Raw genomic sequence first — 15,555 nt, 5'->3', positions numbered from 1 at the left:
ACTGTGTCTCCATGGAAACAGCTCATCAGGCCCTGCTTGGCTGCAGGTACCGAAGACCTCTCATTTGCAGCCTGGGTTCCACAAAGACTCAATCTTAGCAACCAGGCGGGTGTTAGGAGCCCCATCCTTTCTAGCCTCCAGGGTCTGGCCTCTCATGAAGCTTTCTTTGCATTGCACGGGGAAAGTCCCCAGCTCCACTGACATCCACATGGTCCTCAAGGCACTGAAAGGGTTTCTGCCCCAGGAGCCTCCCAATAGGTCTTCTTTTCTTACTGTTGCCTCCACCCACCAAAGCCTAGAGCCATTAGAATGCCTGCTGCCCCACCTGGAACAACAGTTCTATACCCCTGGGACCCTCCTGTCTGCATTCTTATTGCCCTGGTATAGCTTGGGTCTGCATCATTTCCTTGTCTCTGGCCCTAAAACTACCGTACATTTAGTCTTCATCTTACAATTGCGTTCTAAAAACATAACCCAATACCATGTCATAAAAAGAGACTTGGCAGGGTAGGAGATGTGGGACAGAGGAAGACTCGACACGCACCGATGAAAGGAATGGTAGCACAATGGGTGACTGTCGTCTACAGAATATTACTCCACTATCAAGAGCTAGAAGACAGAGGCGTTTGCAGGGTCTGAACACAGGACGTGACAGATGTCCAGTAAGATGGAAAGGCCCATCCTGCTGATCTGATCAATGCACATTGCATATATGAATTGAATCATCGCTCTCTACCCCATAGATATAAGCAATTATTACATGCCAATTAAAATCAGTTAAAAATAAGATATTGGAACCAAAATGTCAGAATTTGATTATTACCATAGCTTTTTTTCTCCTGTGTATGTTAATTCCCATATAAATTCTATGCAAAAAAGACTCAGCTTGAATAATCTGTGAACTATGAGCTGGGTACTGTATGTTAGGTATTATAGAAATAAAATTGAACAGGGTCCTAACTTTAAATTAGCTTATAATTTCCTTAATTCTGATTAAGTCTAGTAGGAAAGTCAGAGACAGGATGAAGCCTATTTATCAAAGTATTCGCTTCTTTTTAAAAATTATTAAATAAGAAAATCCAAAATATTATTAATGGGAAATAATAAGAATAATTCATACTTTTCCCAATAAACATCTGTATAAACTTTGATTGACTGAAAGCAAGATATAGGGCTGGGGATGAAGTTGTATGGTACATGTGATAGGCTCAGTCCATAGAGTATGCACACACACACACACACACACACACACACACACACAAACACACACACACACCCCTATCCTGGGCTAAGAGAACAAACCTATTTTAATGTCCTTCCCTCATCCTAGGACAGTTAGTGGTTCCCAGTTCCCTCAGATTGACTTCAGACTCTACACCAGACAAGCAAGATCACACTGTTATTGATTAGCCTGACTTACCTCCCAGACACATCCTCTCTCCTTCTCCCCAATTGGCCAACCTGATTGTGTTAGTTACTTTTCTGTTGCCATGATAAAAATACCATGATTGAGGCTAGAGGGATGGTTCAGTGGTTAAGAGCACTGACTGCTCTTCCAGATGACCTAGGTTCAATTCCAGACGCACATGGCATCTCACAACTGTCTGTAACTCCAAATCCAAGGGATTCGACACCCTCACAGACATACAGGCAGACAAAATAACAATGCACATAAAATAGAGATAAATTATTTTTTAAAAAGTTAAAAAACCCACCATGATCAAGGTGGCTTATAAAAGATTTTACTGGCTTATGGGATAAGAGACCATCGTGGCAGGGAATCTTGGCAACAGGTGGCAGACATGGCGGCAGGAACAGCTCCCATCTCAATCGGCAAGCGGCAAGCAGAGAGAAGGACCTGGAAATGACAAGAGTAAATTATGCTCTCAAAGCCTACCTCAGGACATAGAATCCACATCTCCTAAACCTCCCAAACAGCACCACCAAGTGGAGAGCAAGCGTCCAAACATCTGAGCCTATGGGGGATATCCCCATTCAAACCACCACCCTGATCTAGGAAATCCCTCATCAAGACTCCATTCCCAGCTGGCTGTGCACTGTGTCAGGTTGTTCAAGGTAACCATCATACCACCCTTTTGTACGACTTCTCACACAACTTTGGAGGGCTATGCTCTCAATCCTACAGTTGTGAGTTTCTTTAAGTTTTAAGTATCTTTCCCACATTCTTCTACTCATCTTTCTGCGGTGGAGGGCAAGCTGTGTGCCCACCTCCAGCTCAGTGCCCACCACGGTTACTCAGATGTCTGCTGCACAAAGGGAAGAAGAACAGAAGCCTCTGGAATAACAATGTCACCCCACGCTGATGGTAAACAGGTCCTATTGATGGCTCAGTACCTCTACTCCACCAGCCTAGGCCAGCTGTAACTCAGTCACACACCACGGCATTGTAGCACAGGCTGCTGGCCACTGGATATTGGGATGCATCTGTAAATGGGTCACTGCCTCTGCTCGGCTCTGGCTACCACTGGTTGCCTCCTTTTTTGTAAGACACCTGGGAAGCCTGCACCAACCTTAGGGCTGGGCCCATATGGCTCTGTCAGCAGCTGGAGAGCCATTCCTAAGAGTTGAGATAAGGAGGCAGGCTTTCTCCTGGAGTCCCGGAAGATTCCTTTCTTGCTGGTGGTGCAACTTCACCCAGCAATGCTTTCCTAGGGGAATTTAAGATCAGAATCACAGTGAGAGGAGAAAACAGCCAGACGTCTCAAGACCTGTCCATTGTCTCCAGAAGACAGGGTTGTTTTGTCTTGTCTTATTTTGTTTCATCAGGGGAGGCTTGGGGTTAGTGACAGTGGTAAGTAACATATGTCATATCAATCAAAGGGAGGGGTGAATGGATGGGGGCCCTGGTTCCCCAGAGCATGACGGCTGGTCTAGGAAAGAAGCCAGAGGTAGGTGCCCACAACACGATGTGGCGTGATGCAGCAGGTTGCCTTCAGCCCCCATCTTTCTCCTAAATCAACACATCTTTCATTTTCTAGAAATGAGAAACCAACTTTTGGCCATAGACCTGGATGAGAGGAGAAAGAATGGATTTTGTTTCAGTGTGAGCGGAAGGCTAGCGCAGACAGAAAGGGGGAGGAGAAACCAAAGGCCCCGTTCCACTTTTTCCATTGCAGTAAGTAGGCAAAGGAGCCATTAAATGAGAAAATGTATGTGAAGGCACTTAGCACGGTGTTTGGCAAATGCATGGGATTCGATAATATTGACTTGTTCGTTTTACATTCACTCACTGGCAGGACCATAAGGCAGATTTGTGTGCAGAAAGAATAACAGGGTACAGTAAGGCGGGGGTGCATTCTCTACCTGGATAGTTGATCAATTTTGCCATTAGACGTTTCTGTCTTTGACTCTATCAAAACCTCCCAATCCATCAGAGGCAAAAAAAAAATTATCTTCACATATTTTCATTTTACTATTAAAGCTGATTATATATTCTCCAGCCCCCAGTCCCACCCCTGACTATAGTGGGGATAACGTAAATGCATTAAACACCATAGATGGGGGTAGTGGTACAAAATTTCTAGGAAAGCTGAAGCAAAAACTGGTCAGTATAAATGATAATACAACTATGCACATAACTTATACTATAAAACAGAGCCAAGCCTGACAACAAGCCTGTAATTGCAGCTACTTGGGAGGCTGAAGCAAGTTTAAAATCAGCCTTGGCTATAAAGTGGGCTGAAAGCAACTTTGGAAACTTAAGGGGGCTGTTTAAAATAAAAAGCAAAATGGGTGATGATGGTTCCATGGCTAGTGATGCCTCCTTACCAGGAGAATCTGAGTTAAGTGCCCTAAAACCAACAGAAAAAGCGGCTTCAGAGATGTGTGCCTATAACTCCAACACTGGGGTTGCTCAGGCAGGGGGATCCCTGGCTTTTGCTGTCCGGACAGTCTAGTCAAATTGGTGAGCTCCAGATTCAGCGAAAGAATTACGTGGGGAGCAAGAGAAGAAGATATGTGCCGTTACCTCTGCATGCACACATACCCACACCTACATGTTCATACATAGACATACACACACACAAAATAAAAAAGTGAAAAAGAGCGCTGGAGATGTGGTCAGTGGTAGAGAGTTTACCTAACAGGCACGAGGCCCCAGGTTCAATCTCCAATACTGAAAAGGGAGTTTCGTATGTGTGAACTATAAGAAGCCTAGCTTCCCGATAGAGATGAAAGCAAGCGAAGAGGACAAGGAGACACCCAGCCATCTCACCTTGATGCTACGGAGATGCCATACTTAGATGGCTAGGGGTGGGAGAATGGGAGAAGAATACATCTGTTGATGGCTTACTGAGTGGTAGGGGAGGAGGCCAAAGGCTGGCGCAAATCATGGGCTCGGATACATAGAGAACACTCTTAATGGACAGCCTCTAACTTCCCCTTCTGGTTCTCAGAACAACCAGAACCGAGGACACTACAGACAGTCCTTGCAAGGGCCTAACAAATGTTTGTTTAACCCAAACCAAACTAAACACAGAACAAAACGAAACTGGAATTTGTCAACATCGATCACCGAAGCTCCACACACTGAGGCTCGAGAAAGCCACTGGATTCATTTCAGCTCTGACAGTGTATTTGTGCTTGCTCGTGTCCTGCGTGTACCTTCTCTTCATGCTCAGCAGTTCCCCGAGACACGTAGTCCTCTTTAATACTTCGTTTACAGAGATGGAAAGCTACTGCAGTAGAGTCTTGCTCAGATTGGCAAGAAGAAGAAACTGCTTTTTGAGACAGGGGCTCACTTTGTAGTCCAGGCAGGCCTAGGAATCATTATATAGCCCAGGCTAGCCTCACACTGCCATCATTCTTCTGCCTCAGCTTCATGAATGCTGCAGCTATGGATGTGTGTCACCATGCCTGACTAAATTAACAAGAAAATGAATACAAACTCCAAATTTAATTATATGTACACACATGTATATGTCTATATATATATATATAGAGAGAGAGAGAGAGAGAGAGAGACTTCATTCCTTTTATTATTATAACAAAGAGCTATCCTAAGTCAATAATTAAAAGCCAAAAGCCCCAGTTAAAAAAAAAATCAGCAAAAGATTGGCCTATCAAATAAGTGGTGATCCCTGTAACAATCAAAGAAACAGGTTATTGGTTTCAGGTTCTCCCTAAATGTGAGTTCTAAGCCTCCTGGTAATTTGAGCTGGATGAGACCTCACAGTCAGGGCTGAAAACCCATGAGGCCCTTTTCCTGTACTAATACCAAACCTAAATCTTACAATGTTAAGGAACACCCTTCACTGGAGTGAGGTTAGGAAAGAGACGGCGGCGTCTGGAGGAACAGTCCAGTACTGTCTGGGCTTTGCAGGCAAATGTCACCAGTTGAGGCGGAGGGATGCAGAGAGCGGTGTCCCTAAGCTGCAGGTTGTTTCCTGGAGACAGAGGAAGTCTTTTACTCCTCTTCTCCAGAGACCCTGGAGCCTTGCCGCTCCACCTGTGGTTCCTGAGCTAGTGGGACCTTCAGGGAACTTACAGATGTGCAGAAGACAGCCTTCCACCCGGGCTGCTGAACTGGAAGCTGCATCTCAGCCAGCCTCCGAGGTGATGCAGGCACAGGGCAGACACAGGGGCTCCGTCCTCCTTGCAGGTGCGCAGGTGCTTCGTCACCACCTGTAGGATGGAAAGTGTGGGTGGTCTCTTGGGAGCCCTTCAGAACTAAATTGTTGAGTTTAGTGATAACTGTCACACTCAGCCAAGTCGAATGGTCCCCACTTCACGAAAGGCTTTATGATTAATGAATTAATAATAGGGCCACGGAGCTGCTGTTCCTACAAGTGAATTTAGAGTTCTTATTAGCATCCTTTCACTGGGCGTCTTGATAGACCCAGAAGGCATCAACAGAGATAACTCCATCTCTCATCCTGCTTTGCCTGCCCACCTCCCACAAGAGGGAAAGCACAGGGGATGTAAAATCAAGAGAACTGATATGGAAAGACAGACCTGAAAGGACGGGATAAAAGAGTCTCATGACCTAAGGACACTGATTGTTCTTTTGCTGTCTGTCCCCCAAACAGTCCATAAACTTTCTCCTGATATCATCCAAGAGAGTGTGTATAGAAGGGAAGGTGGGAGAAGAGGAAGAAAAGACTAGAAAGAGAACAGAAAGGTAGCTGAGCGTGGTTGTGTTGTCCCTATGAATCAGTACTTGGGAGGCAGAGACAAGCAAATCTCTGTGAGTTTGAGACCAGTCTGGTCTATAAAGCAAGTTCCGAAGCAGCAAGGGCTACACAATGACACCCTGTCTAAAACAGAAATAACGGGGAGTGCACCAATATTCAGGGACCTTTGTGCTGCCCTCTAAACGGACAGAGGCGTGGAGCCTAAGCCTGGTCCCTGAAATCCCTCCAAGGCCACAGTGCACACACCACCGTCTCCATCTAAATTCTACTCGGTGTCTGCCAGTCTCCTTAACAAGCAGACCATCTTGGGAGCAACCCACCCTCCAGCTTCAAAGTTGTCTCTGGCTTTGGGGGCTGCCAAGAAAGCTGCTAGATACAAGGAAACAAAAGAGATCCGGGGATGGAGAGGCGTTCTGGGTTCGGCTAATGAGTGAGGTGACTCACAGGCTGACTCAGAAGCCTTCCAGAGGGAAGCAGTGGGGGGCAGACCTCAAAGGAGCCCTGCAAACCAGAGCTAGGAGGCCAGGGACAGGGTGGGTTGTCGTTGTTTTGTTTGTTTGTTTTACAGGATTACTTGGAGCTCTAGATGGGGGAACAAATCCTCAAACAGAGGGACATGAGGGTTGTTTTCCCTTTTCTCTTGCCCAGAAGCTGGGTTGTGAATCCTTCTGGGCTTGGAGAGCGGTAGAGCATCCTCCAGCTAAGCTGACCTGAGCTCGGGCAAATCTCAGGGCAGAAACTCCATAGGAATAATTGTCCTCAGGTCCCCAGGCAGTGAGCTGAATCAGGTACCACCCTCCAGCTTTCTAATACTCTCCATGAGGGGGGCGAAATGGCCTCTTTTGATTTTTTTAAAAAGTATTTTACATTTGAGAACACTGTGATCCAACCTGTGCTTATAAATACATTACAAATTGTTCTAAACATATGACTAAGGCATCTTCTCTTTTGTGAATGGCTAATTGAGGTTCTTAGATGAAAGAGCCCAAGGTCATTGTTACAAAGGTTGGTACTTGCACTGCCCTCGGAGGGTTGTACCAGAAATGAAATGACTGCCCCCTACACAGTACAGCTAGATCTCCCGAAGATCACACATTTATGACATGCTCGATTGAAGGGACAGGCTACCTAGGTGACAAATTTTCTTCATGCGTTAAATAAGCCACGTGGGTTCAAACCCGCAGCCTCAGCCCGCTCAGTCAATGTAAACCCACTGAGCTAGCTAAAAATAACTCCAGTTGATTACATATTTATATGTAATTTGATGGTTGATGTCTCAAATGTACTTCGGCAGAGCATTCTGAGCAAAGGCAGAAGGAGTTCTTGGCAGCTTGGCAACCTGTCACCTTTCACAAAAATGAAAAAAAAAAGTCATAGACTTTCCGCTTCCCCGGCCTCCAGCAGACAGCAGCAACGTTGGCTGTTGTTGATTTCAGCCCTGGCTAACGACATTTTGTCGCCATCGTGTTGCCTGTATTTAGTGCTGGGTGTTTTGTAACATTCGAACCCCATCTGTCTGATAATTACAAAAGTGCGGGAGAGTATTGGATGTGCTGATAAGAAGAGGCTTATTCTGGTGAAAATAAAGAGATCGAAGCACCCGGTGTAGTGAGAAGAGTCCTCGAAGCTGCATGTGGGTAAGGAGAAACGGGCCATCCATCTGCACCGGTGATTGAACCCAGGGTTCTACCATGGAACGCTGGGAGTGGTAGGCTCATCCAGAAAGACAGAGAGACTGAAGAAACGTGGGAAATGCGGGTGGGCTATGCGATGACCAGCGGTCTGCAAACATGAGGGAATGTCATCTAAGCACGCTGGCATGGGAAATGAGTCACAACACCGAATACCTAAAATCTAAGCACGAATTCAGGTGAGGGCTGAAGTTCCATGCAAGCTTTTGGAAGGCAGATGTGTTTAAAGATCCTTTGGAAACATTTGCTGAACACCAGGGCGGCTCTGTCGGTGTTCAAGGCCACTTTGAGCCACAGCCTCACCATTCTCCTGCAGCCTAGACATAAAACTTTGAAGGAACCGACATGGCTTCCGGAACTTAAATCGCTCTTGACAGCTGACATATTAACAGTCGTTGAGAACTCACCGTTTTATAAAGCACAGACACATCCCTGCGCAGTTTACTAACTAACTTTTTGTTATCTATCTGCACGTACAGAAGAGGGCATCAGATCGCACTATAGATGGTTGTGAGTCACCATGTGGTTGCTGGGAATTGAACTCAGGACCTCTGAAAGAGCAGCCAGTGCTCTTAACAGCCGAGCCATCTAACTTTTTTTTTTTTTTGCATAGTTCTTTGACATGATTCTGTATGCATGTGTGTGCACGGGCATGTAGAGGTCAGAGGTCAGCCAGGGTGCAGTTCCTCAGGAGTTGGCCACTGTGATATTTTGAGATACAGTCCCTCACTGGGACCTGGGGTTTGCCAATTAGGTTAAGATGGCTATGTCAGGAGTTGATGGCACACACCTTTAATCCCAGCACTCGGGAGGCAGAGGCAGGTGGATCTCTGTGAGTTCAAGGCCAACCTGGTCTACAAGATCTAGTTCCAAGACAGGCTTTAAAGCTACAGAGAAACCCTATCTCAAAAAAAAAAAAAAAAAAAAAGGCTAGACAGCAAGCCCCAGTGTCCTCCAGACTCTGCCTCCCCCATCACAGGGTTTACATATCTGGCTTTTTCCAAATAAATGTTAAACAGCAGAGGATTCTCAAGTTTAGACAGAAGTGCCATACAGAATAAGCTGTCTCCCCAACAACTCGCCTTTTGTTGTTTTGTTTTGTTTGTCTTGTTTTTCAAGACAGGGTTTCCCTGTGTAGCCTTGACTGTTCTGGAACTCACTCTGTAGTCCAGGCTAGCCTTGAACTCAGAGATCCACCTGCCCTTGCCTCCTGAGTGCGGGGATTAAAGACATAGACCTCCACCACTCGGCTTCCTTTTTTTTTTTTTAAGCAATAGTTTGGCATCCTATTTCCTTGCTATGCCATCTGACCCACTTGTCATAAATCACTATACATTTCTGTCAGAATAATTAGCAGAGGTTACAGGTTATGCTTAACCCCTTAATATGTTTCTTATTTACCTTGAGATTGGGCTGACTAACATCTCTCCTAGAAACACATCGATGCTCCATTCAATCAACCCATAGACCTTTGTCAATTAACTAAGGATGGTTTATCCTTTATCACTACGGTATTTTTGTATGATCACACACACACACACACACACACACACACACACACCCTTGCTGAAATATCTGTCTTTCTGTCTTTCAACTAGTGATGGATAACAGTGTTTTCTTGATCAAAAGCCCTACTTTCCCCAGTTTTCATGGATCTTGTTACTTTGTTTATAGTGGCCGCCATTGTGTTTCATCTCCAAAGCTGAGATAATACCAGTCCCGATTAATGTGTACGGCTGATGGAAAGATTTACTGAGAAAATCTGGGGGGGGGGGGGGAATGCTATGAAGCACCAAGCATTTTTATCCCATTCTTCCAATGATGAGACGACCCTGAAAGCAAAAGTACTGGCTGATAAGCCTAGCAGGAATTTGTAGACAAGCTTATACCCTGGTCTTAAAAATACCTTACCAAACAAGAAATTAATTTTAGTTTTAACACCTACAGTAGGGATTGCTATAGTTCACACACTGACTGACTTCCAAATGTCTAAATGTTAAGACTGGTCCCAAGGCAGTGCTAGAGCAAAGTGGTAAAATCCTTGCCAGGCAGGGTCTAGTGGAAGGTCCTTGCATCCCTGAGGGCATGCCTTCAGAAGGGACTGTGGGGCCTTCACTCCTCTTTCTATTTGCTTCCAGGACATACGGTGGACATTTTGCCCTGTCACTCTCTCCTATCACGGAGTCTGTCTCACCTCAGACAGGGGGCCAGCTGGAACCTCTACAATGACAAGCCAAAATCAACCTTCTCTCTTTCTAAGTTAATTATCTTAGGTATTTTGTTACAGTGGAGGAAAGCTAAGACAGGAATGTTATGGAGATCAACAAAGGTTTTCCACAGAAAAGCACCCAGGAACTTTTAGATGATCCCACAAAAAGCCAGGTCGCCGCTCTAACACTCTTTTGCTTTTCGTTGAAAGCTCTAATTAGCCAAAGACAGACTTGTTGTAACAAGAAAGGCTCCACATTCCACATGGTTTTTACCCAAGCCTCCAGAGTTCTGTGCAGCGCACCTTCCCAAGCAGTCCTATTCTTGGCTCCTCTTCATTTGAAAACAAAAAGAGGTCAGTCAGTGGAACACTCTTCTGCAACAGAATAAGATATTTTTAATTATGCAGTTTTATAAATAGATAAGAAGAAAATATTTAAATGAATACACGAGTCTTCGTTCCCAGCGATGCTACCATCCTCCCTCTGCCCTCATCCCGGTCTCCATGGTTTCCTGCATATCTTTCCCATGTTTCGTATATGCAAACAAATCCAAACAGAGAGCATTTCCCTGTTCATACATGAAGTCAGCTTCATTTTCTACCTCGCTATTTCAATGTAATGATGTATCTTGAGGGCTGAGGCTGACGCTTCATGATAGAGCACTTTTTAGTTTGTGGCCAGACCCCATATTCAATCCACACCAGCACAAATCAAAGTAAAACACAAGTCCTTGAATACATCTTGAGTAGAATACCTCCCTTGGGAAGACACAATATAAACATGAGACATGATGATATAGCCTTTAAATATGAAAATTTAAAAAATGTCTCAGCCAGGTGGTAGTGGCACCCACCTTTAATGCCAGCTCTTGGGAGGCAGAGGCAGGTGGATCTCTGTGAGTTCAAGGTCAGCCTGGTCAACAGAATGAGTTCCAGGACAGGCTCCATCGCTACAGAGAAACCCTGTCTCAAAAAGAAAAAAAAACCACAACAAATAAATAAATAAATAAATAAATAGATAAATAAATATCTCACCACTGAAAAAATATAATTATATGAGGGAATGCATATTAACTAGCCTGTATATATTTATCAAAATTTGTGTATACTATAAATTATTAAGACTTGCATTAGTCAACCAACAAATTAACTAAGCATAATATAAAGAAAATAAACAAATAAAATAGAGAAGCCAGCCCTCTCCCCCCAGTCTTGTCTTGGCTCTGTCATCAGAGTCAGAGAATCTTGGGATTGGCTACCGTAAAGATTTTGTCGCTCAGGCATCAAAGCCTGCTTCCCTCTTCGGCTGTTGAGAGTACTGCGTGTACCCCCAGCTCTGGCTGTCCTCTGTATGTGTGTGTTGTTGTTGTCCCTGCTGCTGCTGCTGCTGCTGCTGCTGCTGCTGCTGCTGCTGGGGACTGATCTCAGAGCCTGGAGCTTGCACGGCACACACTCAATCACCGAGCTACACCCAAAGCCAAGGCTGTATTTGAACTCTTCTCTTGGCTGGGTGTGGACACAGGACAAATTCCAGCAGATTAATGTGAGCAGAGTACATGAGCACCACTTCCAGGTCCAGCCAAACCCACAGCCCCAATACTCCACATTCTCCCCACTTGCTAGCAAGATGCTAACACCTAGAGTGATTCCATAGGCTACACAGTAAAGATGACAGAAAGCCCCGGTCTTGGGACTGTTGCTAGAAAGAGTCCTACACATCTTGGATGTTATATGGTAGGAGAACCTTCCTGTGTGGTTGAGCCATGAGATCGGTTTTTAGGTATACTGCAGCAGCTAGTACTGCTAACACCACACTAATACCACAGCCAAACAAAGCACCTCTGTCTGTGAGTCTCTTCCCAGCATCCTACATCTTTGGGGTCCCCAGCAAACGGCTATGACCTCGGCACAAGAAGTAGGTACCACTCATGCTCACGTCCTTAGTGCTTAGAACAACACATACAGCAGGTGTTCAGCAAATCCTCCAAATCCTCTGGAGGAGTGAATGCATATTGGAACTCCTGCAGGGACAATGGATTAATTCATTACCATATCACTTAGTCTGATATTATCCCATGGCTTTTTCCTTTGATCAAGCATACTTTGTCAGCTTGAGATATCAGAAAATTAATAATATGAAAATAAACTCCTAAACTTCACCACCCTTGAAATTTTTGTTTGTTTGTTTTCAAGACAGGATTTCTCTGTGTCACAATCCTAGCGGCCCTGGAACTCACTCTGTAGATCAGGCTGGCTTTGAACTCACAGAGATCTGCTTGCCCTCTGCCCCCTGAGTGCTGGAATTAAAGGCGTATGCCACTGCCACCCAGTCACCACCCTCTAACTCATACCACTTCCTTATTGTCTTTCTCAGGTGCAGAGAATAAATCCAAACTGTCTTCAAGACAGCCGTTCACCTGCTTGACAGTACCCCCTCCTTCCTCTCCTATAACAAATCCTCTAGGATACAGGCTAAAAAGTTTCACATCCTTCATCTCGTCTAAGACTGTAGCGACCAGAACTCTTAACACTGATTTGCCCTCCGCTAGATACACTCAGGGCCATCACTGTTCCCTGTTCAGCTAGTACTCTGGGTGTAGCATCATACTCTTGGCATGCCCTGCCCAGCCCGTGGTAGACCAGTTGTCCCTTCTAACTAGGTAGGGCTTCTTACATTAATCAAAGTAGTTTGTTTATTTTAACAGTCTCAGAGGCAGCTATGTTTCCTGGAGATCCATCTGAGCCTTCCATTAAACTTGCTATCTCTTCTCCCCACCGCAGGAAGAAGTCCCCTGCCACCAACCTACACCTACACACCACCTCACCATGCAATCTTAGACAGGTCTTGTATGAAAAATGAGGTGGCTGGGCCACATGATTATGGAGCTTTGCTTCCCACTCAGAAATCCTTTGTGTGTAGAACAGTAAATTCTGGCAGGATGCATGAACTCTGACGTAGGATCTCTCACCCACAAAGCAACGGGAGTGTAAATCTGTCCAGAAACAAAAAGTTTACCAAACAACATGAGGCTATACAGGTCGGTTTTCTCAGCCACATTAAACTGATACCCACTGGTGTCTGAACACTGTGACCAACCAGAAGTAAATACTAGAGACAACGGCTCACTGGTATAAAAAGTCAAGAAAAACACAGCATCAGCTAGCAGTGACAAAGCATAGGGAAAATAAACGTGTGACTCCTGAGAAGACAGTGCTGGGGAATAAACTATAATGACCATACTGTGGGATGTCAAACTTCAGAAAGCCTGGCCGGGTGCACTGCCAATTTCCTCTTCTCTTTTCACACACAGAATAAGCATACCCACCTCCAAAGACCCTCAGCTACTGGGCCAAAAGCGCTGTTTGCTGGCGGCATGAGATCATGTCTGTACATCTCTTGCCCTTGGTCAGGTTCTTCTAAAGCAGACATCTTGCTTGTTTTTAGCTGATTAATTTCTCTTGCTGTTTCTGCGGGATAGCCGCCCCCCCCCCCACCCCCCTGATCCACACTTCTGAGGCTGGATCCACTTCCCACCTCAGACCAAAATTCTGTGTATTATTATTTGACCTCTTTTGAAAAGCTCATTGCCAGTTTTCTAACCTGATCTGGGCACACTCCCCATCGGGGCCTGCATTTCCTGTGGATGATGAGTTGGTTTCCTAGGTGACAGAGGGAAGGAATAGACCTGTTAGCTTGTGGCTTCTGACTCACTCTCTGCCATGGACGTCACAGCATCCTGGCTGGGTAAGTGGATGCTGATAATAAGCTTGCGCGGAAGGTAGCAGCAGGGCCCTAATGGCTAAGACAGCCGAGCTGTACCAGCTCGCCCTCCCACGAGGCAAGCCAACAGACCCCATAAATTCTGGATCTGAAGAAACAAACAACAAATCCCAAGCCTCTGAACCCAGACCTTTATAAACGCACAGTGGAGCCCTGTTCGGCAACCATCTTGGCACAATTTGCTTTTCCGGAACATGAAGGAAACAGGGTTCTCTAATGAAACGGCCCATGAAGCCTGAAAGGAGAGGTGGCAGCAGACCAAATGCTCGAATTCGGTTTACTGAGATGGCAGCTGTCTTTAAACTATCGTAGTTGTTCCCAAAGGGAGTAAATACACTCACAGTGACCTAATCAGTCATCAGAGACCACAATAAAAAATGACAGATTAATCTTCAGAAAAGTTAGATTTCATGAAACTTGGAGTGCGTGCGCGCGCGCGCACACACACACACACACACACACACTTTTCAACTCCCTCCCTCTTTTTCTGTCAACTCATCCCAGGCCTGTACAAGTCAATGAAAGCTGCCTGGAACCAAACCCCCCCGAAGAGTTCCTTTGTTCATCGTGTCCTAATCAGAGAAGGCTGAACAGATTCTTAAGATGCCTAAATTCCTTAAATGACCAGCAAAGCTACAGTTCCTTCCAGGAGATAAAGCATCTTGTTTTTCTCAGGGGCCTTGAGGGGACTTTAAATAGCACCAGCAAGCCTCCGAATGAATTAGACAGCAAATGTAGGTTAGCTTTATTTAGACAGATGAAGAAGTAGAGAAAGTTGTCTGGTTCAAGGGCAGTGCAGCCTGACATGACAGCATTTCTCAGAGGAGGGGAAATGGCTCTGGGAAAGAGAGGTATTTTGGGCAAAGAGCAAAGTTCCTTTGTCTCTCCAGGGACAGGGATGCTATGTTCTTCAGCCCAGACAAGCACAATTTAAGAATGGCCAGCAAGTCATTGAAGGAAAGAGTTCTAGAATTGCAATGTAAAATGGAGCTTAGTATCTCTGTGTTCACCTTTTTTTCTTAAGAACGGCAGCAGAAAAAGATGAGCTTCTTGGAACATAAGCTGGGTCAGGGAGTTCCTGCAGCTTCTCAGAGCAAGGCTCAGATTTATAGCAATGACCCTAGTATCCACAGGAGCTAGTTCTGGGATCTCCCTGGGAGACCAAAGCATGAGCATGCTCAAGTCCCTTCTACAGAATGGCATGCTGTGTGCACACATCCTATGCTCGTTTTTCCTGCATAGTTTAAGTCCTATTTAGATACTTTGTAATACCTCACACCATATACACGCTGTGAAACTGTTGTTATGCAAGACCGGCCAGTCCAGGAATAATAAGAAAAAAAATATAAGAATGTTCAGGATATGTGCACCCCGCCTCCCAATATCTTCAACACTGTTGGCTGACTCTGAGGATGCAGGATCCATTGATACAGAGGGCCAGCTAGACTTCCAGATGGAGGGCCCCTGGAGATACAGAAGCCCAGAAAGTAGGAAAACAGGCAAATGTTGTGGTGACATTTATGCATTCGCAAAAATGTAAGGGCTTGAGAAAAAAAGTCAATAAATAAGTTTGGGGTTTTCTTCCTCTTTTTTCTCTGCACCTTTCTCCCTGGAATTATTTTCTGGAGATGTTGTTCCTTCTTACATGTTTTCTGGAAGTAAGTGATGTGTGGAAGGTCATAGATCTAGGAAAGAAAGATAACATCTAGTCATGTGTGTCTT

The 15,555-nt window shown here is 45.2% G+C and overlaps 1 long non-coding RNA gene across 2 annotated transcripts in view; it reads right to left on the bottom strand.

The window, feature by feature from the left end:
- LOC121463313 overlaps positions 1–15,555 on the bottom strand; it is a 172,248-nt gene that overhangs the window by 51,983 nt on the left and 104,710 nt on the right. For both annotated transcript variants that reach the window (XR_005976425.1, XR_005976427.1), the window contains exons 4-7: positions 10,356–10,427; positions 5,507–5,643; positions 2,532–2,669; positions 1,716–1,858 (exon numbers count right to left, since the gene is read on the bottom strand). This is a non-coding gene — a long non-coding RNA (uncharacterized LOC121463313). The remainder of the gene's footprint in view (positions 1–1,715; positions 1,859–2,531; positions 2,670–5,506; positions 5,644–10,355; positions 10,428–15,555) is intronic.

The sequence above is a fragment of the Microtus oregoni genome, unplaced genomic scaffold (genome assembly GCF_018167655.1).
Source record: "Microtus oregoni isolate MIOR12 unplaced genomic scaffold, Mior012 000026F_ref0000081, whole genome shotgun sequence".
Lineage (NCBI taxonomy): Eukaryota > Metazoa > Chordata > Mammalia > Rodentia > Cricetidae > Microtus > Microtus oregoni.
The sequence above is the reverse complement of the archived record's forward strand: the minus strand, read 5'-3'. Positions and strand labels throughout refer to the sequence as shown.